At 40.7% G+C, this 25,346-nt stretch overlaps 2 long non-coding RNA genes across 2 annotated transcripts in view; one reads left to right on the top strand and one right to left on the bottom strand.

Annotated features, from left to right (window-relative positions):
- LOC137045842 (uncharacterized) overlaps nucleotides 1-25,346 on the top strand; it is a 248,085-nt gene that overhangs the window by 126,390 nt on the left and 96,349 nt on the right. The gene's annotated exons all lie outside the window — the stretch shown is intronic.
- Nucleotides 23,399-25,113, bottom strand: LOC137046610 (uncharacterized). Its single transcript, XR_010899016.1, has 3 exons — nucleotides 24,962-25,113; nucleotides 24,756-24,851; nucleotides 23,399-23,771 (listed from the first exon to the last, which is right to left on the bottom strand). It is a non-coding gene; the product is annotated as an uncharacterized lncRNA (long non-coding RNA).

Raw genomic sequence — 25,346 nt, 5'->3', positions numbered from 1 at the left:
TGGCGATTGGGTTGGCTGGCCCCTCCCTCTTAGTGTCTTTGCCCCAATCCCTCCTCTCATGTAAAATTACATTTGATTGCTATCTGGGTTGGATATGGTGGCTCTAGCTGGGGAGCTAACTAGTGCACACTGCGTTCCAAAGCCACAGATAATAATAATCATAATAATAATTTAAATATAATAATAATAAAAAGCTGCTGAGGGTTACCCAAACATATCTTCTGTTCTGACAGGTCACAACCAGACTAAGAGAGCTTGGCTTGGCGGTGCCTGTTGTGGTGCCCCAGCATACTTGGTGGAGGAAAACACAGCAATACATGAGAGGGTTAACTGCTGGGTTTGGGAGTCACTGACGAGGAGGAAAGGGGCTGGGGGATGAGGAATGGAGAGAGGAGACCATGTCTATCTTAGGGATGTCTGTTGGTTGTGCTCACTGGCAATTATGGAGTCGTTCCCAGATCTATAAAATAAAATTAAATAGTGTATATCTACAATAACATTACTGGCTATTCTGTTATTATTCTTATCATTATTCTTCTTATTATTATTATTAATAATATCACTGTTATTATATATTACTAGTACTAGAATACTACTATACTTATACTTGTCATCACTACCTCTATCACAACAACTAATACAACAACTATTATTATTATTTCTAATACTATTATCGTTATTATAATTCACAGATGATACAGCTACTATTACGATTGTTAACATGAATACTATTGCTATTACTACCACCTCTGCTACTATTATTTTTGTTGTTATATTTATTATTATGATGATTACTGCTACTAAAACTCTATTATTACTATTTTCTCCCCCCCTTTTTTTTTTTTTTTTTTTTTTTTTTTCCTCCTCTCTTTCTCCTCTTCTGTAAGTGTATGTATATCATTGATCCCCTACCTTGTAAAAGTTATTATTTTGTAAATTTGCAATTTTGCTCAATAAAAAAAAAAAAAAAAAAAAAAAAAAAAAAAAAGAAAACGAAACAATAATTATAATCTGCAAAACTTGAAATGGGTTAGTGATTTACAGCAGAGAGCAAGAACTAAACACAATCATATGTTAGTGTCACTGTCTCTTGATGATGGATGTGGTCAAGAAGCTGTCAGTGATCAGAATATTGATTTTGAAGACATTGAAAATGAGTTTGGAGAATATGCTGGAGATGGCGAATATGAGCAGATGCTGAATATACTGGTACACGAGCTCTGACGAGGTCATATGATGATGGTGTTAAACATCGGCTCACACTGAACCCTTCCCAGCTCCAAAAGGGAACGAAATAGGTTTTATTTTATTCTTCTGTAGCTGTTACTCTAAAATCAGGAGTTATATATATTATCACGACAGGTAGAGGTCCATCCATGTTAAATATAGATCCGGGTCGCTAACGACCTGAATATGTAAGAATGTTTGGTGAAACAGTCATGCAGTTAAGGGTTAATTGCACTTTATTTAATTTTATTTAATTAGAGTGAGGCGAAGAAATGGAACAAAGGAAAAGCAAAAAAAGAGATAGATAGACTTCTTGGAGATGAGAAAATAGTCCAGGACCAATAAAGAAAGAAAGGGAGGAGAGGGTGAAAGAAACTGAACTGCTGATAAGCTTGGAAAGGGAGGAGTTGAAAGAGATAAGGCAGAGCATCAGTGACGAAAGAAAGAAGTTTAGTGAAGGCAGGCAGCGGAGACTAAGTGAAGGAAGTGAGAGCAGGAGCTGCGGTATGAGCACGAAGAAGAGGGTTGTTAAGTATGAACAAGCAGAGAGAGGAGGAAGTGTGTGTAGGTGGAAAGAGAAAGAAAGAGAGATGCAACGGAACAGAATGTGAGTGATAACTACAGTGACTGCATTGACTGTTGGAGGGGAATTGGCTATGGGTGATGTCAGGATGCTGCTTGGGAGCCTGGTGCCTATGTCAAAATTAGCAGCGATCGAAGAATATGCAGGAACTGTGAATGTGAGTAATGAAGAACCACTAGTCAAACATTTATCTGATTTGAGCATGGCATTAAAAACACATTACCCAACACCTGCAACAACCTAACAAAATGTTAAGTTCAAGATCAAGCCAGGGGTGTCCTCATACCTCTGCATACTTGCACAGGTATGAGGCTGAATGGGAGTCATAGGTGGAGGAGTATCAGAATGCTACACAGCTTACTAAAGACATGTTTAGGGCAGCTGTATTAGGAGGAGTTCCCACAGCCATACAACAGGCTATGAATAATAACCCAGATATAGCAGTGGCCACAGAAGAAGTTTGGGTGAGGCATTTTGTAGGGATGTCCCGATCAGGTTTTTTTGCCCTCGAGTCCGAGTCATTTGATTTTGAGTATCTGCCAATACCGAGTCCCGATCCGATACTTCTATAATACATTAAAAAAAGAATAAAGAAGAGCGAAAAAAAATAAACCAGGATGTTCCTTTTTTTTTTTATTCACCTTATTTTAACACGCAACAACTCTAACAAACAGAGCACTTCTGTGAGGTAGCTTGAACAATCAAGAAAGAAATAACAAATTCTTCACTTTTGGATTTTAGTGCAACAGTAAACATAAAAAAGTCCGGGACCGGAGTTGCAGATGCAGAACAATTAATTATGTTGGTGTGAAATAAACAGTTATGGAAATTAAATTAAATAATCTGCTCCCAAAAAACCCGAAAAAAGTCTGTTAGTGCAAGACGTCGATCTCAGCTGTCAATCATGACACCACACAGCCGTTTTTATAGCATCAAATAACTAACTAAAACTAAACTTATTTAAAAAACGAACACTTGACATGAAATCATCGTGACGATAACTGCCTACAATGACATAAACTAACTTTGGGGAAAAAATATTTGAAGTGTAATTTGCTTGAAGTGTAATTAACAATGTTTTTCAGGTTTTTATAAAGGTGTAACATTAGTTTTTAGGTAGAGAAATTGAATAAAGTAGGCTAATCAAATGTAAAATGCATATTTAACTGTTTAAATTAAAGACTAATCCTTACAAAAGCTATTCAATCAAGAGCAGTGAGTGAGTCCCATAGACAGTAAAAGAAATGGACGGAGCGATCCCATTGCCATCTACGGCGTTAAGTGATGTCAGTATAGGAGCACTCACTTCCTGATGGCTGAGCTTTTCTACGCCGGCTCAGACTGAGCTTGAGGACGTAGATGTGACGTGAGCCTCCTGTCTGACAGCTGTAGGTCTTCTAGTAGATGTGGAAAGTGAAATCTGAATCCCGTTGTTTAAATATTTTCTCCCGTTGCTTTTGGCTCACTATGGGCTTCTCCCCATTCTTCTCCCTTGACTTTATCAGACTTTATGTCTCCGTCCCCCCGACTGTCTCATAGACAGTAAAGATTGCCTGCGAGCGTCTCTTCAGGTCTATACGGTAATTTCTCAACTGTGGGACAGAGTCGCGTTGGTTATGACGCAATCGTTAGCCTATTTTTACAAAAACAGCTTCTGCGGGGCGATAGTGTAAGATACAAGGTAACGGAGCCTTTTATGGTAAATGGTAAATGGACTGCATTTATATAGCGCTTTCAACAGACCCTATGGCCATCCAAAGCGCTTTACATATCGCCTCACATTCACCCATTCATACACCGACGGCGATGTCAGCCATGTAAGGCGCCATCCAGCTCGTCGGGAGCAGCTGGGGTTAGGTGTCTTGCTCATGGACACTTCGACACTTGGTCAGATGGAACCGGGGATCGAACCACCAACCTTCTGGTTTGTAGACAATCTACATGAACCACTGAGCCACTGCCGCCTTTTATACATTGTCGTGTTTCTTTAGAAATAAACAATGGACAAATGGAGTCTTTAAACCAGGGGCGAAGCGGGGGGGGGGGGTTTGGCTAATTGGGCTTAAGCCCCGAATGTATTGTCAAAAGCCCCGAATCTTTTAGTTAGTTTAAAAAAAAAAAAAAAAAAAAAAAAACTTAAACATTGCTTCATTTCCTCTCAGTCTTTCAGACTGGAGTGGCAAAAAATGAAACAAAAGCTCCATGTGGCGGTCGCCAATGCGTCGCACATCACTCAGCTTGTTTGCCAATGCCAACTAACGAAAAAGAATATACATCATCTTCTTCGTCGTTGTCATCAGGGATTGGCAGGTTTTGTATTCCACCGGCGTTGTAGTTAACTATTGTTAACATGGACATTACACATTTTTTAAAAGGAACACTAAACCTCACCGGCCAGAGAGAGATTCTGCGTCAGACGAAAGTCTAACAGGTTTGTGAATCCGCTGTTGTAACACTTGAGTTACATGACTGTATTGTTGGCTAGCTAGAGTTAACGTTAGGTTTTACTTATTAAGGCGAGACACGACAGGTGAAAACATGAGATTGAGATTTTGGGCAACATGTAAGCTTCCATGTCAAAATAAAAAAAGGCAACATTAAAACGTTTGTGTAGACAGTAAGCGGACTAAAAAAAACACAGACATTTGAAGCAGTCTCACTCACCGCCTGCGGTTCTAACGTTGGGACCTTTATCGTTGGGACTGCTCCATCCTTCAGCATTAGGCGATCGGGAAAATCCGGCGTCGAGCTGGGCCTTGTTTATGAAACAGTCGGCACCGAAATGCAGCGAACAGATATAAACAGTCGCGCAACTCAGTTGCTGATCCGGAAAAGCAAATTACATCCACTGTTGCCTTAAGGCGGGCGTACACTGTGCGAATTTGGACACTCGGAAGGTCGTGAGATATTGCAGACGCTACGAGTCATTTAAATGGACTGCATTTATATAGCGCTTTTTTTTTAATTTAATTTGATCATCACATCAAATCAGCTGGTACATGGCACGACTGTTTGCCCCGCGAGCCGGCCGCGATCACACGAGTGTTCGTGTCACTGACACTGAAGCTTTCAATGTTGCTGCTATAGCTTCAGATACTAAAAATAAAGAAAAAATGTGTGCAAATGATCTGTTGAAAAGCAGAGAACATAGCCATTCAACCAGAGGGAGAGAGAAGAGTGCACGTGAGAGAGAGAAAGTGTGTGTGTGTGTGTGTGTGTGTGTGTGTGTGTGTGTGTGTGTGTGTGTGTGTGTGTGTGAACGCAGTATGTGGCAGCCACTGAGCTAATAATAGTCGTAGATTGAGCGTATGTGACGTGCTTGTGCATGATTTGGTAATATGGGACAGCCATATGCTGGTAAAAATCGGGCCGACTCCCCGAACTTTTTAAACATGTTTAAAAATGATCGTAAGGTCGGGAGGTGCTCTTAACGTGCTCGGCTCGTCTCGTATTTCCTCTCACACGGTGCGAGCCGCGACCATACGAGCATCCACGATGTCCACGCGATTTCTCCCGAGAAAAAAAATCGTCTGCGAGTTCGTACGACAGCAAAAATCGCACCGTGTACGCCCGCCTTTAACGCGGGGTTTTGGGGAATCTGTGCAGGACTGTCTTGGTCTGGCAACCAAAAACGCACTTTTTTGGTGACATTGTTATGTGCACATCACCTGTGCAGCGCAGCCTACGAGCCAGCGCTTTGATGGGCGTAGGCTGTTGCTTTCTCTCTCTCGCTCGCTCTCTCCCCCTCTCCCTCTCTCTCTCTCTCTCTCTCTCTCTCTCTCTCTCTCTCTCTCCCTCTCCCTCTCTCTCTCCCTCTCTCTCTCCCTCTCTCCCTCTCACGCGCTTCCGGTAGAATTGTCCGTAAGGCCCATACAAGGAAATTCCGCCCCCATTAACGTCAAAGGGGACGCATGATCGCAAAAAACTTGCCGAAACTTATGACTAACCGGAAGTAGTATTTTTGACAAAGAAATACTCCCATCAAACGTCCACCTTAACTTTTGAAACTTTGTCCATGTTTAGTTTGGGATTCCAAGTCTTTAACAGTGTAAAAAGATCAGTATGCATGAAACAGCATTTCACCCCCCCTTTAATAGTCAGATAATGGTTGCCTTAAGACATGGAAGGCTCTGCGTCGTCTTTCTCGACTGTATAAAGTCCTCTTAAGGCATATTCAGACTATGTCTGCTTGGATACTCATCAAGATGGACATGTTGACATACTTCTTGTGTGAGTTGGTCCGTTTAACCGCAAGACTTGAACGAGAACTCAATATTTGCACGCTGTGAGACGAGTGCGCGCTTTCGGATGATGCACAGAGACAGATCAGCGCGCGCGCTCATTCGCGTCTTCTGGCGAATATACACGGGTGATGACTGTGGAAATGACTGCTCATATTCAAACATACGGCAGCACTCGCATGAATTGAACAAAGTTTACACAGATAGAACGTTTTGCCCACGTTTTTCTTTTATTAGCGCTGTTGTAATGTATCACTGAGGAGCCAGCACGTGTATCCATCTACAGAAACATAGCCGCCTACATAAAGCAATATTTTCAAGTTACAACCTATATTATTGCGTCATCAGATGTGAGATGAACCGCGCTGCAAGTGCTCACTTTGTCTCTCACCCCAGAATATACATATATATCCGAGTCCTGATCGGGATGTAATGTCCGATTCCGATCGAGTCTGAAATCACGTGATCGGGCCCGATTTCCGATCACGTGATCGGATCGGGACATCCCTACCATTTTGTGCATCACACAGATAAAGTGATGGAAATGGAAGAGAAGGAAAGTGGGGAAGTGGACAAATTGAAACTCCAGCTATTGAAACAAAAAATAAGAAAAAATAAGAAAAATCCAAAAGATATTCAGATGAATCAACAGATGGTACAGCAACAACTGGTCCGTCATCCGCAATGACAGGTCAATTGACCACCCCACAGTATTTAATAGAGTCGAGGGGAGGAAGATTTGGATACAATAGGGGCGGGGACAATGGGGCAGAGGAGGTGAGTATGCTGCAGTCAACCCTATGGGGTGCTTTGTGTGTGGAGATATGAATCATTGGAGAAATGAATGTCCAATGCAAGGGGCTGCACCTGCAGGGGGATGGGGTCCTCTTAGAGGTGGCAGTAATGGTCAAGGCAGATGACCAGGCCATAATGGTTTCCTTTCCTCCCCAGCTCAATACCCAGTTGAGAATCAGATGCCCACACAATTCCCAGTGTGGGATCTGGGGGAGAATGCGGAAACTTATTGAAGAGGCCCACAGAGAACCTGCAGTGGGGCAAAGGCAGAGGCCCTACTGCAAATGATGGTCAATGGAAGGCCACTGAAGGCCCTGGTAGACACTGGGGCCACATACTCAACTGTCATTGGAGGGGGCAGTGACAGCTGACATGCTGACTGACAAAATAATTGAAGTCATGGGGTTCTCTGGGGAGGCAGAAACTTGGCCTATAAAAAATAAAAAAAGGCTCCGTCATAACTTTCTTTACTCCACAAAGGCCCCTGTGCCATTGTTGGGCAGGGATTTGTTAATAAAATTAGGAGCCAGCATTTTGTGTTCACCCGATGGTATAATCATCCCCTTCCCAAACGGTCATAATTGTTCAAAAGAAGGAGGGTTGGCGGCAAGCCAAAATGGTCAATGGCTACTGACCCCAGCAAAAGAAGGGGAGGGGGCTGATATATACTGGGAGGATCTGGACGTGGGGGTTAAGCCTGGTAGTTTGATTGCAGCATACAACCTCTGGAAACCCTGGATTTCAAGTTTAGAAACGTACATACCACCGCCAGACCCTTTTATTGCACCTTAAATTATGATAGGATGGGACATCATTTATGAAGAATATTTTAGTTTAATAGAGGGACAGAAATGGGAAGTAAAAGGACAAGGGTTATTGATAGGGAAAAGAGGGGGTAGTTGGCTCAGTTTTACTAACTTCAGAACAGGAAAATTGGTACAACCTAACAGACACAGCAGATGACCTGTTATTAGCTGCCACAAAGAAAAAAGATTGTTTAGGGAAAAAAAAAAAACATTGATATTAAAACAGGACTCTTGCTTTAAGGTCAGTAAGGATAAGCTACAGGTGTGCAGACGGCAGGTTACCTTCCTGGGATGAACAATTGCGGCTGGGGGTAGTGGACTTTCGGCAAATCACAGAAAATAAATGTTGTCCCCATGTATGCACTCCTGACTGAACCGCTAAGGCATATGATTAATGATGAGGGCATGGGAAATCCAAAGGCACGATTGAAATGGACTACAGAAGGGGAAAAATCATTCATAGAATTGAAGCAAAAGCTATCCATGGCAGCAAATCTACAGAGTGCTGATTACTCAAAGAAGTTCTACCTAGACATGTTAGAATCGGGTCAAAGTGCACATAGTGTCTTATTCCAGAAAGCACAGGGTAGCAGGAGGGTTTTGAAATACATAACAGTGCTGCTTGATCCAGTAGAACAGAGACAACCACCATGTTCTAGGTTTGTCGCAGGATTGGCCAAGATTGGCCAAGTTGAAAAAGTTCCAACATTGTCATGGGTAACCAATTGACAATATTGACCAGTCATTCTGTGGTGTCGTTCATCAGCTCTGCATTCTTAATGCAAGCCAACGTAAATGGCCGTAAATGAAACTTAAAATAAGTCTAAGAAAACACCATCATCTTCAATAAAAATGAATGAGATGAATGAGATCATTATCTTACCAGTGCGTCGCGCTCTCTTATGTGGTATTTGAATCTGAAATAAGCTGCTGAATAAAATGCATCTTAATCTTTTGCTTCCGTTGCTGTAAACTCCGTTAAATGAGCATATACCCCGGGAATTGAAGATGGGATTTATATTCATTTGCGTAGGTGTAAGGTAGGCTATAAGACAACCTGCATGTGCTTTTTTTATTTTATTTGTTTAGCTCCGTTTGCGAGAGCCGCGAGCAGAATCAGCCTGCCTCAGTTTGTCAAAAATGCCTTTTAGGCTACTGGTGGTAATAGTTGGCGAAATTAACTAACATTGTGATTCGGGCTGGGATAAACGATTATTTTTTAAACGATTAATCTAGCGATTATTTTTTCGATGCATCGATTAATCTAACGATTCATTTTTCCTGTCCGATTCGGTTTCGATTCGATTACCGATTATCTCCCCATTAATTGCCTAATAGCAATTTATACATGTTGATTTAATTATCTGAATGAAAAAACAAATTCCTTAACATTGCAATATATGTTTATTGCTCTTAAAATTCCAAAGTAAAAGACTATACAAGAGCAATGCATTCAATAAAACCTTGAAAACATAAAGTAGGCTACACACACACACACACACACACACACACACACACACACACACACACACACACACACACACACACAAATAAATAAGTATTAACCTACAACAAAGAAACATATTATACGATTTTTCTATGTATGCAACTCAGCCTACAGGCTATGCCCATCGATTAAATATCAACAAGTTGGTTAATCAAATCCAGGGACACACTGCAAGCGTGAGCGTCTCGGCTGCGTGGCGTGTCCGTTTTTGTTTCGGCTCACATGTTAACAGGTTCTGCACACTGACTGTGACGCGCGGAAAACGCGTGCATGCTAGAAATAGAAGAGCGCCTATTTTTCACGTGTGTTGGGAGCGTCTCCAGGCAAAATAGAACAGGAAAAGATGTTTATATATCATTTTGACACGAATACATATTATTAAATTACATTTTCATGTTTGAAAGTCTGTAGGTTTACATAAATGCAGATATAGGCCTAATTGTAATAATAAAAAACGTCAATTATCGATTTTGAAATATTGCAACTGTCAATACAGAACGAAATATTCTGTAGCCTATTTTGCCGTCAATACCATAGATATGTGGCTACTGCCGACGTTTTCTTTGCTGTATCAGTAGGCTATTTATGTTTAACATTAGGAATAGGGCTTCCCTCCGCATCAATAGCAGCAGCAGCGCCGCGTCAGACACGCTTCTAGTGTGCAAAGGCAGAGAAAACGCCACGCAGCCCCGTGGCTGATCCGCAACAGAAACGCCACGCGCATCCGCGGCATGACAGTGAAAAAAGTTACATGTAGAGTGCATTATGGGCGCCAATACGTTTAAAACCGGAATAGTCCTGGGATGAAACTGCTCACTTAGGGTGCGTTCACACTTGTAGTTCGGTTCGTTTGGTTAGTTTGGTCCGGACCAAAAAACAAAAACAAACATAATAGTCCTGGTCCGCTTAGCGTTCACACAGGCATTTTTAAGAGCGAACCAAAAGTTACCGAACCAAAGGCACAGGGAGACGCTCACAACCTGATTGGTCGGTTTATATGACATAGGAGCTCGTTTACCGAACATGCAAAACAATGCTGTGTGCGGATTACACGCGCAGGCATTTTATGCGTGTACATATGGCATTATTTTTTACCAGAGAACTCATGAAGAGCTCATGAAATGTTCACAACATTCATAACAACGCTGTGTGCTGGATTAAACGCGATCATTTTATGCGTGTACATGTGGCATTATTTTTACCCGCTGAGAACTCATGAAGAGCTCATAAAATGTTCAAAACATTCAAAACAGCTCCAGGATTTCCTCCGTTGTGCAGAACAGAGACGGCCGTTCTGTCGTCTGTACCGGATAATAATGGGCAACACACTTGTGTGTTGCCCATTATTATTCCCCACAATAATGGGGAACTTTGATGAGAAGAGCCAGGTATGCTTTTTGTGTGTTTTTTCTAGCATTTTCGAAACATGCTCGTCAGACCAAATATTGATGAGGCTCTTCCTCGTTGCTCTACGTTTGCCCTCTAACGTTAAAGTTACTCATTTTGGATAACGTACACCGATCTTTCCGCGTCCTCAAATCAGCTGCATGCGTCTCATCTTGTGACATTATACGTCCGGTTTTTGGTTCGTCTACATGTCTTTGGTCCGTGTTGCGTTCATATATCAATCGAACCGCACCAGAGTTCGTTTGGAAGCGGACCGAGACCCATCTTTTTAGCGGTCTCGGTCCGCTTGTTTGGTGCGCACCAGAGTTCGGGTGGCAGCGTTCACATATGTTCAAATGAACCGCACTAACCGAGCAACCGCACCAGGGTTCGTTTTAATCCAACCAAACATGACAAGTGTGAACGCACCCTTAGAGGATGGATACCCTCGGTCACATCAGCGCGATTAGACATTGAACATTTTAAATTTAAAACAGCTTATTATGTAGGTAACGTAGCCAATGTGTCCGATGCTTTCACTTGATGCACACGTTTGTTTTTGTGATTAAAATACATCAAATATTACCAAAACATCTGTCTTCCTGTGTGCAGAAATTTGTTTATGTAGCCGTGACAACAAAACGCGTGCGCGCATGCCTGTGATGCTCCGTGCGCACCGCGCGCCAACCCCATAGACTGTGGCCAACCCGCAAGCCTTGCACTTCTGAAAGTCTGAGGAGCCACTCGTGTTGCTACCATAGATATACATAATAAATAATATACTTAATTACATAATATACTTTATTATGTACATCTATGGTTGCTACTACTCTCCGGCGCCGCCATCTTTATTTTGAGTCTGACGAATCGACCCGCATATTTTGCGTCGACGTCCCAGCCCTAATTGTGATGCTTGAAGTGTTTTATATCTATGGATTTTATTATAGGCAAGACAAGTCAAGAGTTGATTTGAGAGACTAAATTAATTAAATATGCGGTTAACTCACTGTCGGCCGCTGGCCGCTTTTGGTCGTCACTTAAAAAAATTAAAACTTTAATTTAACAAACAAAAAAATGCTCTAAACATTTTTCTAAATTAACTTAATAAAGGAACGAAACGAAAAATAACTACTTTGACATTAAAAACAAAACAGAACTATTTTAATGGCTGCAACAATGTAAAAAAAAACAGTCGGGCCGAGAATTTTGATAAGCTGTCGGACACGGGCCGGGCTAGGGCCTCAGCGTCTCGGGCCAGGGCCCGGGCTAGGGCCTAGATTTGAGGCCCGTGCAGCGCTCTACTGGTTATTTTATTATGCTGATATTTGTGAGTTATCATCTTACTGGTTTGCACGTAAACACACTCACTGAGTCTCCATCACTGTCTGGTTCGGTTCAGATATCAAATCAGACATCAGGAGACTATAACGTCCCATCCGGACTGCGGAGAGGATTATCGGTGCTCTCCTGCCAACCCTCTGAACTCTTCCAGATTGAGGAAGACAGAAGGTCAACTCAGTTCTCCTCTGGCCTATTAACACACAGTGGAGGATTATTATTCTGGACACCGCACAGCTCAGAAATCATATTAGAGCGGAGTATTCGAAAGTTCGGGGTATCCCGCAAGAGACGGGTTTATTGAGGACCGCGCGTCGATTACACAAGAATATGAATATTTGAAAGATACTAACAATACTAACACTGTTTAGTGCAATATCTCCAAACTCAAGTGATATTTATATGTGTTCATACTATACAAATACTCTAAATATGTTCATAATCTGTTCATGTTTATTTTGACTAAACCCAACGGTGACCTTATTTTATCCTCTTTTCATATTTTTATTCTGAGGTGTGTATTATGGCGTTCCTGTTGTGTGTTCATAAGCAGATTTAGTAATAAAGCTCTTCCTGAAATTATACATAAATTGTAATACAAGCAAATGAACCGCCGTCCTCATCATGCCAGAGTATCTTTATATATTAAATAAATGTCTTCACCCCTTTAAGAGCCTCTGAAAATCATCTAAACATCTGATTCTGATTTAAAAGAGTGTGTTTTTCAGATCCCTGTATTTATGAGCAGCTGTCAGTGGAGATGTGAAGGCAGAGTAAAGTTTAGTTCTTGACCCGACGGGACACTTTACACATGATATTTACAGCTCAGATGACGGCGGTCTTTTACTATTAATATAAAAATATATGAGATATATAGTGCTGAACTAATATATCTATTATTTGACCTAATATTTGTCTGTTGTGTCAGTGATTTATGAATGTTTGATATGTTTAAGCTGAATCATCATCATCATCATCATCATCATCATCATCATCATGATGATCTGAGAAATAAAGCCAGTCCAGATTTGTGAATGTGAATTGAGACATTAGTGGCATGAGCAGATCAATATTGAGTGAGATAAGAGCTGCTGTAATACAGTGAGTGTCTCCCTCTACAGGATCACAGCACAATCACACACTCTCCATATGCTCATATTTCACACACACACGGACAGATCTACAGTTGATCAGGGAATATGATCCACATGATGTGTTTGAAGAAGATCAGAAGAGTTTCTCACAAATCAAACAGGGACAGAACGCTTCATTAGAAAGCAGAACTAAACACAAAGATGAAGTCAAATGAAGTCAAAGCGCTCACTAAATATAGAAGAGTTTGATGAAGTGTGTGTGTGTGTGTGTGTGTGTGTGTGTGTGTGTGTGTGTGTGTGTGTGTCGCTGGAGCTCATGGTCTGATGATCTGACAGAATCATGTTCTTTCTAAGATTCATTCATTATTTATCATCTCACTAAACCTGGATCTCACTTTCTGGAAAACTACAAACGGGAAGAATTCATGATCTTACCAGAGACTCAGACGCATTTATGGATTCATCTGATCATGAGGAGGAGGAGGAGGAGGAGGAGGAGGAGGATGAAGATGGTTCATAATCTCTATAATCTCATATCTGAAGATTATTCATAAATCCTGGATTAGTGATGAATGCTTTACGAGAGTCTCTCATAATACATGTCACTTATTAAAAGCTGAAAGATGTAAAATACTCAAATGATTTCTGTCCAGAGTTTGTGTTAGAAATGCAGTTCAATTAAAGCCCCAGTTTGACATTGAGCTTCAGTGTGAATAATATTTGACTCCTGATCTAAATCATCTGCTGTGAGAATGAAGGAAATCACCTGATCATGATCTGAGGATGAAGATGATGATGAGGAGGATGATGAAGATCTTAGAAGTTTTCCACAGGACAACTTTTGACTTGAACAGACTCCAGACACACAGTTAAATGTGTCTTTCTCTCTCTCACACACACACACACACACACACACCTGATTGACATCAGCAGCTCATCATCAGTGACTTTAACAGATGAAGAACAGCTCAACACTGAACTCGGTTCAATCTCTCTCTCTCTCACACACACACACACACACACACACACACACACACGTCGTGTTTCCATGTTTTATGGGGACTTTCCATAGGCGTAATGGATTTCATACTGTACACACAGGACATCCTATCCCCTTACACTGCCCCTGCCCCTAAACCTACCCATCACAGGAAACATTCTGCATTTTTACTTTCTCAAAAAATCTCCTTCTGTGTGATTTATGAGATGTTTTCCTCATGGGGACCTAAAAATGTCCCCACAAGGGCAAGGATTTCGGATATTGCCATCTTTGTGGGGACATTTTGTCCCCATAACGTAGGGATTACCAGGTCACACACACACACACACACACACACACACACACACACACACAGCTGACCTCTTGAGGAAGTAAATGGGCACGAATGGCCTTTCATGACTGTCGCCACTAGAGGGCAGAAGTCAGTTCTTCTTTATGCTTTCAGGGCCATATTAAGACATTAATGGCTTATAAAACAGCACAAATGTCAAAGATTATACTTTATTTTAAGGTACTGAAGATGTGAAAAGGTATTATTTCTGTAGAGAATATGTGTTAGAAAGATAAAAGATGTAAAAATGAAATGTATTTAAAACTTGATTAAAATCAGCTAAAGCTGCAGGTGTAACGGTGGTTTTTCTCTGCGCGCTGATGATGATTTTTATTCTGTTGATAACACACATTACACAGGTGATCAGATTGGCGATTCACCCTCAGTGTATTCTAATGATGTGAACAAACTTTACCACAAATGTAACGTATCATGAACACAAATCAAACAATATTATTTTAAACACATGTATACATTAGTATTAGTCCATAAGAGGGTTCTACAAATAACACAAACTCTTTTTATCACGGAGCACTCACTCATCGCAGCCGTTCACTCTCTCGGCTGGCGCGAATCTAAATGACCTTACCGGAACCAGTTCATTATCTGCGGCGGAGTGTCATTTAAAGGGCCCACACATGAACATGTGGAGCAAGTGGAAACACCTTTCTAACCCTGTTACACTGGGACAAAGCACAGAAACATTGATTTATGATCCACTTTCATAGACATGTTTGTCTTCTATCTCTGAGCTCTAGGAGGCGCAAGAGATGTTCACTGCAAACTCAAAGCCTTCAGTTCAGAGACAGGAAGATGATGAGCAGAGATCGAATTATAAATATAATATAATAATCAAAAGAGAGGGTAATGGCGACCACGGTGGAGTTATATAGTCTATAAAAATAAATATTCAGACTGAACCTTGAGCTGTGAAGTATTACATTAGCTTTGGCTGCTATTTACAGTGACATTAATAATTCTTAATTTCTGATAGGAATGCAAAAATAAATCGGCAGATATTAATATTCAGTATCGAGACACAAACCTGTACATATTAAATCATGTTTGTTTGGAGAAATATGTATTTACTCGTTTATGTCATAATTTTTGAGACAGAATAGAGCCATAATTCTGACTCTCTGCCGTCCATCGGTCAATATTGTGCGATAATAATTCCCACATTAAACGATGTCGGCAAACGGTGTCAGGGGAAAATATACTTAACGAGTGCCAGAACATACCAAATGTATACATCATGACAGGATTAAATAAAGTCACCCCCCCCCCACGCACAAATATAATACTATTATATTATATTATATTATATTATATTATATTATATTATATTATATTATATTACAGTTTTTTTCAATCTCTAACAAGCACTTACCCATACTTCAGAAACTTTTTCTAAACTCTTAACACAGACTAGGCCTAACACCTACAAAACACAATTAGCCAAATGGATAATTTTCTTATTACAAACATATTTTGTTAAATATATACTAAAAATGAACAAAATTACTGTGTTTAATCTCTGCGATCTTCAGGGTCTGACCACGTTTTCATTAACATCACATCTGATGCTATTATCCAAGTCGATGCACCTGAGATAAAACCGCTTGGTATGTCGAATCCTCCCATGGCAATTACGAACTGTCATGTCCCTGCAGCCAGCATCCATAGCTTCAAGAAGAGACATCTGGTCATGTGCCTGACGGTCATAAACCTTCCATCTCCGTGCACAAAATAACTCCTCTATGGGGTTGAGGAAGGTGAATAGGGCTCCTTGACTCTCACTATTCCTCTCAAAGGGAACAGTGTAGTAGATCTGCTTCATCCGCACTCTGTGTTTGGGCAATGCCCGCGTAATGGTTGTGAGGCTAATGCTATCGATATTGTCAAAAATCTAATAGTCCCCCACAATTTTATTAGATTTTTTTTTAAATGTCATTATTTAAGAGCTTTCCTCTTCTCCCAGAGGGCGGAAGACATCTTATTTTTTAGAGGGACAAAACATTCTACATATGCATTACTGTATGATCTTATTGACATGTCAAGTGAGAATAGAATTATTATCAGAGATATATTATTTATTTAACTGATATCATTGCTGAAGCAGGGGTTTTTATACTGTATCTAAAGTTTGGAATATTGTTTTTTCTATTGTGGGATGTTTTGTGTGTAAGAATCCAAAATAATCAAAGATATTTGATATTTGACTTTGAACAAAGACATTTGTTTTACTGTGTTCCACCCCCCACCCCCTCCTCAGGGTTTCAGTCTGGGATGGTCAAGGGATGGATAAAAGAAGATTGCAGCTGTTGCTCTGGGTCTCTTTTTCCTCTGACGCTGTCTTTTTCTCTGGCTGTCGCTTCTAGGGGCCTTCTTTGGCTCTTCTCTTTGCTCTTTCTATCTCTCTCTCTCTCTCAGGTAACATGCTGGGTACGATTAATGGGATACATTTTTATCATCACATCTATTTTGTAACTATTTTAAGTGTAACCATAACCGGATTTTGTCATTAAATTCTTTCAATTATAAATGATTTGCTAACTAGTTTTGGTTTGATATTGACTTTGAAGTGCTCCCAATACAATATAGTCACATTAAAGCAACGCTCTCCCACATATTCTGCTATTGTAACTGCGCTTATTTCCGTCGTTGGTATAAGTAGCAGTGGGTGGTTATAGATGAGAATACTTTATTACTTGAAAGAAGTAAATATACATTAATGAGCACATATATTTTTGAAAGAACTAAGTGTTTTTAGCTAAGAATAAACTAAAAAAGTTACACAGTGTAGCTTTAAGCTATGTTATGAAGAATGTTTATCTGGTCATATATATACACACACACATACATACATACAGTTTTATCGTGCATTGAATGTTGATATTGTCTAGTATGCATTTGCAAGGAGGCATTAATCGTATTTCTGATGTTTTTTGAAGAGCCATGGAACACACATGTTTTTATCAGGAACACACTCTTACTCTGCGTCTGTATATCTCTCTCGTACAGAACTCCCCGAGTCCCCCTAGTGGACTGGATAGTGAATGACATCTTTCCATGTAAATACCCTGACACCTCCCCCTTTAAGTCAAACACTTTAAACAGCTTAGGTTTACATTATTTTCGTTCAGATTATAACATAAATTTCTATTACTTCTCTCCAAAACAAAGGCAATGTATTTAACCCTCTAGAACTCACCAGAACAGGTTTTCTTCAAATTAAACATAACGTTTCTCTTTGAAATGCTGTCCTAAAACAACATTTCTGAATTCCTCACATTCACATTTCAGGATAATCCTTACTATTCAGTTATAACCAAGCCTGGTCACTTAACTTAATAAAGATGTTTGTTATTGACAGCAAATTATAACTTTATCTCTATTATAAGTCCAGTTTCTCAACAGGTTTGCTTACTCTGCCTGACCTAGTGATGTTAGGTTTCCTAGCAACCGTCCCTTCAGGTAAATCAGAGTCCCCATGAAGTTGCACTTTTAATGGTGACTGCTCTGAATTCTGCTCAGTCTTTAAAGTGCTTCCAGAAACTCCATCTGGCAGCAGCTGAAGATGCCTGCGATTTCTCCTTTTCTCTCCCTCCTTTTCACTGAAGACCTCGTAAGATCTTGGAGTAATGCTTTCCTTCATTACTGTAACAGGTCCTTTCCATCGTGATTCATCATCCAGCTTTAACAAGACTGAGTCCCCTGGTCTGAGAACTGGCAAGTCCTTCACGCCATGTCGTCTGTTAAAGTAGTACGCTTGCTTGTCTTTCGCTGCTTTATCTGTCTCTTTTACACTTGCTTTGTTTGGCCACTTTGGTTTCAGGTTTTTCGGTAGGGTAGGTAGGGTAGTACGAATTTTCCTTCCCATGAGCAATTCTGCCGGACTGACCCCTGTAGAGGAGGTAGGGGTTGCTCGAAAACACATGAGCGCTACTAACGGGGCATCCTGTTTCAGAATGCGTTTCGCCGTCTGAACTGCCCGTTCAGCATGTCCGTTCCCCTGTGGATTGTACGGGCTGGATGTAATGTGCTGAATATCGTACATACCACAGAAGCTTCTCCAAGCTTCACTGGCGAACTGCGGTCCATTGTCGCTAACAATTTGTTCTGGTATGCCGAATCTTGCAAACAACGCTTTAAGCCTTTGAATGACATTCTCTGTTGTAGTGGTGTGTAGCAGAAGAATTTCTAAGTAGCGCGAATAATAGTCAGATACTACCAGATATTGTTTTCCTTTATGCATACACAAGTCTATGGCTATTCGCTGCCACGGTCTTTCTTGCAGTGGCGTTGACTGTAGAGGTTCCTTGCGCTGGGCACGTTTGTTTTCTATGCAAAACTTGCATGTTTCTATCTTTTGTCTAATATCCTCAGAAACTCCCGGCCACCACACTGTGTCTTGAGCCCGTGCTCTGCATTTTGACAACCCTTGGTGTCCGTCATGAATTCTGCTAAGCACCTCAGGTCTCATCACTTTTGGGATTACAATGCGATTCCCCAGCACAATCAGTCCCTCACTCACTGACAAAGAGTCTTTCCATTTGTAAAAGCTCTGTACACTGTTAGGAACGCTTTTAGCATATTCTGGCCATCCTTCTGTTACTAATTTCTCTACAGTTCGTAGCTGCTCATCCTTTTGTGTCTCTGTTTTTATTTCTGTCAACTTACTCTGTGACACTGGCAGACATCCGATGATTGCGTTTACGTGACAACTCACCTCTGCTGCCATAAAGTCTTCTGTAGAGTTCAATGGACTACGTGACAATGCGTCCGCAACAACCAAGCTTTTGCCTGGTGCATACTCTGCTTTTGTATTAAACCGCATAAGTCTCATCAAGAGTCTCTGACATCGCACTGGCACAGTGTCCAAGTCTTTACTATTGATCAGCGGTATTAACGGCTTGTGATCAGTGATCAACTTAAATGAGTCCATACCCACCAAGTATTTCTGAAACCTTTCACACGCCCATACGCCTGCAAGGCATTCCTTCTCTATCTGGGCGTATCTTGTTTCAGAATCTGTCAGCCTTCTAGAACAGTACGCAACCGGTTTCCAGCTGTTGTCATGCTTTTGCAGTAGAACGCCACCGATACCGTAACTGCTTGCATCCGCTGATACTTCCGTTTCCTTTCTAGGATCATAGTGTGCCAGGACTGGAGCTTTCGTAAGCGCTCTTTTAAGTAAGCCGAATGCACTTTTCTGAGGTTGATCCCATGTCCACGCACGTCCTTTCCTGAGCATCTCATACAACGGACCTCCCTTCGTTGCCAAGTCTGGGATGTATTTGCTCATGTAGTTTATGAGGCCTAACGCCCTCCTCAACTCATTTAAATTTTCCGGTTCTTGCAAATCGCTTATTGCACGCACCTTCTCCGGGTCTGCTTTGACACCTTGTGCATCCACGACATGTCCCAGGAAACTCAGCTCTGCTTTCCTGAATACACACTTGTCTTTATTCAGTTTGAGTCCCACAGTTTCCATCTTTTCTAGTACTCTTTTCAAGTGAATGTCGTGTTCTGCCCTGTCCTTCCCGTACACAATCACGTCATCCATGTATACAGCGACTCCTTCCATATCTGCTAGAAGCTCGTTCATTTTTCTTTGGAAAATCTCTGGAGCTATGCTGATTCCAAATGGGAGTCTCTTAAAACAATAGCGCCCCACTGGAGTGATGAATGTCGTCAGCAAACTACTCTCATCACACAACGGAATCTGCCAGAATCCTGACGCTGCATCCAATGATGTAAAAACTTTTGCTCCAGCTAATTTGGCTAGTATCTCATCTGTCGTGGGAAGCATGTATCTCTCTCTTTTTATGTTGTCGTTCAGCTTATTTAGCCCGACGCAAATTCTGATGGCACCATTAGGCTTTGTGACTGGTACCATGGGTGCACACCAATCTGTAGGCTGTGTGACTCTTTCCACAACACCTTGTTCCTCCATTCTCTGCAGTTCTGCTTTAACTTTAGGCAGTAGCGGTAACGGTACCCTTCGCGCAGTATGTACCGCGTATGGCACAGCACCTTCTTTCAGATGTATTTTTACCGGCTCTGTTTTCATTGTGCCCCCTGCCTCAAATACTGTGCTTATCTGCTCTACTCTTTTGACTAGCCCCATCTCCTCAGCTGTCTGTCGGCTTAGAAGGTTATTAACAGTTCTCCCTGCTACCACATACATTGTGATGGCATGCTTTTTACCTTTATGCTCCACTTCTGCAGTGAACTGTCCGATGCACTTTAGTGATCCTCCTGGGCTGTCTAGTAGTATGTTTGAATGAACAAGCTGAGCTCTTGGGTGAAGCTTTTCATATGTTGCAGTGTTTATTATGGTTACGTCAGCTCCTGTATCAATCTTAAGACTAACTGGAGTTTCACCTATCTTAAGCACCACAGTCCATTTAGCTTCTTCTGACACATTTTTGTTACTCACTGCGCCCAGATAAAAGCTCTCTTCACTCACTTCTTTCGCAGTCACTTGTCTCACCGTTTTTGATTTGCACATTCTCGCCCAGTGTCCTTTTCTTTTACATTTCTTGCATTCAGTATCTGCTGCTGGGCATTTTCTGATATCTTTGTGTCCTGTTCTACCACACCTGCCACATTCGTTCTCTGTGTCTTCTCTTCTTTTCTCACCGCCTCTTTTGTGTTTCTCTTTTGTCCAGGGCCTTTCTGCTACTCTTGAAAAACGTCTGGTTGCTACCTCTTGCGCACTGCCCGTTGACTGACCCTCCTGCTGGCTTATCTGCTGCGCGACGTCCTCGGCCTGCCGCGTCATTTGCACCGCCGTTTCCAGCGTAAGTGCTGCCATCAGCTGCATTCTCCTTGAGAGCTCTTTATCCCGAATTCCGACTACAAGTCTATCTCTTATGTGCTCGTTTCGACTCGCGCCGAATTCGCAGTTCTCGCTGAGTTCGTAAAGGGCTCTGATGTAGCACTCCGCCTTTTCTCCGTGCCTTTGCACTCTCTGATGGAAACATGCCCGCTCATGTATCACGTTCTTTTTCGGCAAAAAATACACATCGAATTTTCCCAGAACTGTCTCGTAATCCCCTGCATCTTCCTCTGCCGTAAAAGTAAACGATTTTAACACGTTCTCAGCTTCGATGCCCATAGCGTATATTAAAGTGCTGATCTGTACCTCTTTTTCTTCCTTACTCAGCTTTGTAGCAGTCCTGTAGCGTGCAAATCTCTGCCGCCAGGTTGGCCATTCTGTTGGACGATCAAAGTTAAAACTTTCTGGCGGACTAAATTTTGACATCTTGCTCTTCTCTTTTCTTTATACTTCTGACACCATGTCTAGTATGCATTTGCAAGGAGGCATTAATCGTATTTCTGATGTTTTTTGAAGAGCCATGGAACACACATGTTTTTATCAGGAACACACTCTTACTCTGCGTCTGTATATCTCTCTCGTACAGAACTCCCCGAGTCCCCCTAGTGGACTGGATAGTGAATGACATCTTTCCATGTAAATACCCTGACAGATATCAGTAATCTGAGGCCGTATACGATCTTTGACTGGTAAGGAGTTCTAGCAGTGCAGGAACAGAAAGACCTGGATCCCTTATGTAAGTAAGGATATTGTCAGCATAAAGAGATACATTGTGCTCCTTATTTCCCATGTCTTTTATACCTTTTATTTCCTCATTATGTCTTATAGATGCTGCCAGGGTTTCAACATTTATAGCAAAGAGCAGGGGGCTAAGACAGTCTCCTGAAATCTTTCCCTTTTGGGTTTCTTGTTCTCCGTGGATCCGTAAGACCTAGTTCAGACATAAAGTTATTTAAAGTTTTCTTTTGGAGCACTGAGAACCCTTCTCAGTAGGCATCCTATCCAGTTTCCCATCCTGTACTGCATTGAAGTCCCCTCCAATCATTAATACCCCTTTTGGATTGTCTGCAAGGATGTTCGCGATCTCTTTTTGGCTCCTACTCGCTAGGGGCACATACATTCAGTATGGGTACCTCCGTTCCTCCAATAGTCCCACACTGTAAAAAAAAAATAGTTGAGAAAACGTAAAAATGTAAGGCAACTTGATGCAGTAAGACTTTTGAGTTGTCCCAACAATTATTTTTTAATTCTTCCCAGTAAAGATCATTTGTTCAGCCAACATAAATTTGTTTGTTCACGCAATATTGATAGTCGTATTTTGCTAATAAAAATATTCTTGTCACAGCAACTGAAACAACAATTACTGTTGTTGAGGTAATTTATATTTTTCTGTTTCCTGAACGCAAAATAAAGTGTCACCACACTATCCTTCCTATAATTATTTTAGTGACTTTACATCTATTTACAAATGACAGAAATGTAGTTATTTTGATCCGTTTATTTCAGTTGTAAGCACATGCATGTACATACATTTGAAAAGAATGTAGTGAAATGTTATATAATTTACATTTATGCATTTGGCAGACGCTTTTATCCAAAGCGACTTACATTGCATTTTAAGGTACACATTTTACATTTTTGTCAGTTCTTGCTTTCCCTGGGAATCGAACCCATGGCATTGGCGTTGCTAGTGCCACGCTTTACTGTTTAAGCTACAGGAAAGAATAATTCCTAAAGGGATAGTTCACCCAAAATTGAAAAAAATTGTCATTTACCCACACGCAGGTCGTTCCAAACTTGCAAGTGTCTGTTTTCTGTTGAACACAAAGGAAGATATTTTGAAGAATGTTAGTAACCAGACAGTTGACGGCACCCATTGGCTTACATAGTAGGGGGGGGGAAATACTATGTAGAGTACAGTCAATGGCTACTGTTAACTGTCTGGTTACCAACATTCTTCTAAATATCTTCATTTGTGTTCAACAGAATACAGACACATTCAAGTCAGGAACAACCTAGGTTGAGTAAATGACTTTTTGGGTTTTTATTTTTGGCCAAACTTACCCTTTAATTAACACTTGTCCAAATTTGCTTAAAATATCTTTAGGACAAAGCAAAGATAAACAGGTCACTCAATGCCAGATCCATAAATAATATTCACACAAATGCTTTTTTTTTTTTTACACTCTAAACAGTTTCACTATTTTATGGCTTATCAATATGAGTGCAGTGTTTCATTGTAAAAGAGCTTGCAATCTGTAATTAAAAACATAAAAAAAACGTATCCACAACACTGCAATGCACAGTTTTCATACAGTGTCTTTTGAGTAAAACTGTCCATTTAAATAGTCCGTACAAAACTTCAATGCTTGTTTTTTATTTTGAATGTCTCAAATGAAACTTTTTTTTAAAACATTAAAAGAACTGGAAACACTGGTCCAACTCTGCCTCACGCACAACCATTTTGTTACCAGTCTTAGGATCATCTTAGGATAGGAAAACTTCTTCCAGAACAAACCCCTCCAGTACAACAGCAAAAGTCTTGATAAATGGTGATGTTGTTTGGGTGTTATCGTCCAGCACATAGAAAATGTCAACAGAGACCGCTTTTGTTTCCTGTGACACAAACACAATAAGAAATATATTTTAGTTTAGAATTTAATTAGTTAATTTTGTAAAAAATTAATTAAGATGGGGGTGGGGATGAGGGGTTGGCAATACATAAATTGTATGCACTAATTGTAAACTTTGTATTGGTAAATAGTTTTATAATGTGAAATCCTTATTCACAAGTGGAGATTATAATATGACAGATAACACAAAGAATGGCATGACCAAGTAAATAAGCAGAAAACACCAAAGAGAGAGAGTTTAAACTAGGGGTGTCCAATCCTGTTCTATGGGTCACTGTGCTGATGAGTTTAGCTTTAACTCCAACTACACTTATCTGAACCAGATAATCAAGGTCCACAGGATTACTAGAAACTTCCAGGTAGGTAGGAGCCATAGAAGAGCAGGTTTGGACATCCCTACTTTAAATGGTTAATTCACCCAAAAAATTAAATTCTGTCATTATTTACTCACCTTTAGTTTGATCCAAACCGTAAGACTTTCCATTATCTTGAAAACAGCAATTAAGATATTTTTTTATGAAATCTGAATGATTTCTGTCCCTCCATTGACAGCCAATACAACAACCACAAGGCCCAGAAAGGTATTAAAGACATAAAAATAATCCATTTGACTCCAGAGGCGTAACCTCAATTTGATTAGCGATGCAATTGCTCTGCATGTAAAAAAAAAAATTACTTTTTTTTCACTTATTCATGTCACTTCACAAAACTGAGGTTAAACACCTGGAGTCACATGGTCTACTCTACTTCAATGTTTTTACTACCTTTTGGGGCTTGAAAAGTGACAGTTGCATAGACTGTCAATAGAGGGACAGAAATCTCTCAGGTTTCATTTCAAATATCTTCATTGGTGTTCTGAAAATTAATGACAGTCTTACAGGTTTGGAATGACAAGAGGATAAGTAATTTATGACAGACTTTACATGTTTGGAATAACCCTTTAAGCCTTTTGAAGACTGATACGTACATTACACTTCTTGAATAGCTCGGCTGGGTTCTCGCAAAGAAATACAGGCAGGCCTTGTAGAGCAGGAGTCCTCCTGTGATCATCTATGTCTGTTGTCTAGAAAAACATACAAAAGAAACAACCAAACAGCTTAGGTATAAAAATGTTATTCATCATCAGCCAAAGTAACACAGATCAAGCTATCAAAACATTGAAATTGAACTTACCCTGTCATGAAGTATTTCTAGGAGTGCATCCATGTCCTGTCCGAAAGCTCTTTTCTGTCTCTGTAAAGTTTCAGGAGCTTTGGTGTGTACATGCCAATGGCTGCCATGAAGTCTCCCAGAAGGTCTTTGTTGGTGATTCGGAAAAACTCCTCAAAAACCTGTTCATAAACAATTCATTTGTATTAATACAATAAATAATACAATTCAAATCAAATGAGAGAATTGGTATGGGGAATGTTAAAGGCCAATTTCTAAGCAGTTTGTAAATAATACCTTTGTACAGAGAATGTGGGAGGACCCTTCAGAAGTGTTGAGACTATTAGTACCAAACGATGAGATGGTAGGCTGTTGGTTTCATCAAGTGACCACAGGAGTTGGACCACTG

This window comes from Pseudorasbora parva, chromosome 18 (assembly GCF_024679245.1).
Source record: "Pseudorasbora parva isolate DD20220531a chromosome 18, ASM2467924v1, whole genome shotgun sequence".
Lineage (NCBI taxonomy): Eukaryota > Metazoa > Chordata > Actinopteri > Cypriniformes > Gobionidae > Pseudorasbora > Pseudorasbora parva.
Note: the sequence above shows the minus strand (reverse complement) of the source record. Positions and strands in the feature narration are given on the sequence as shown.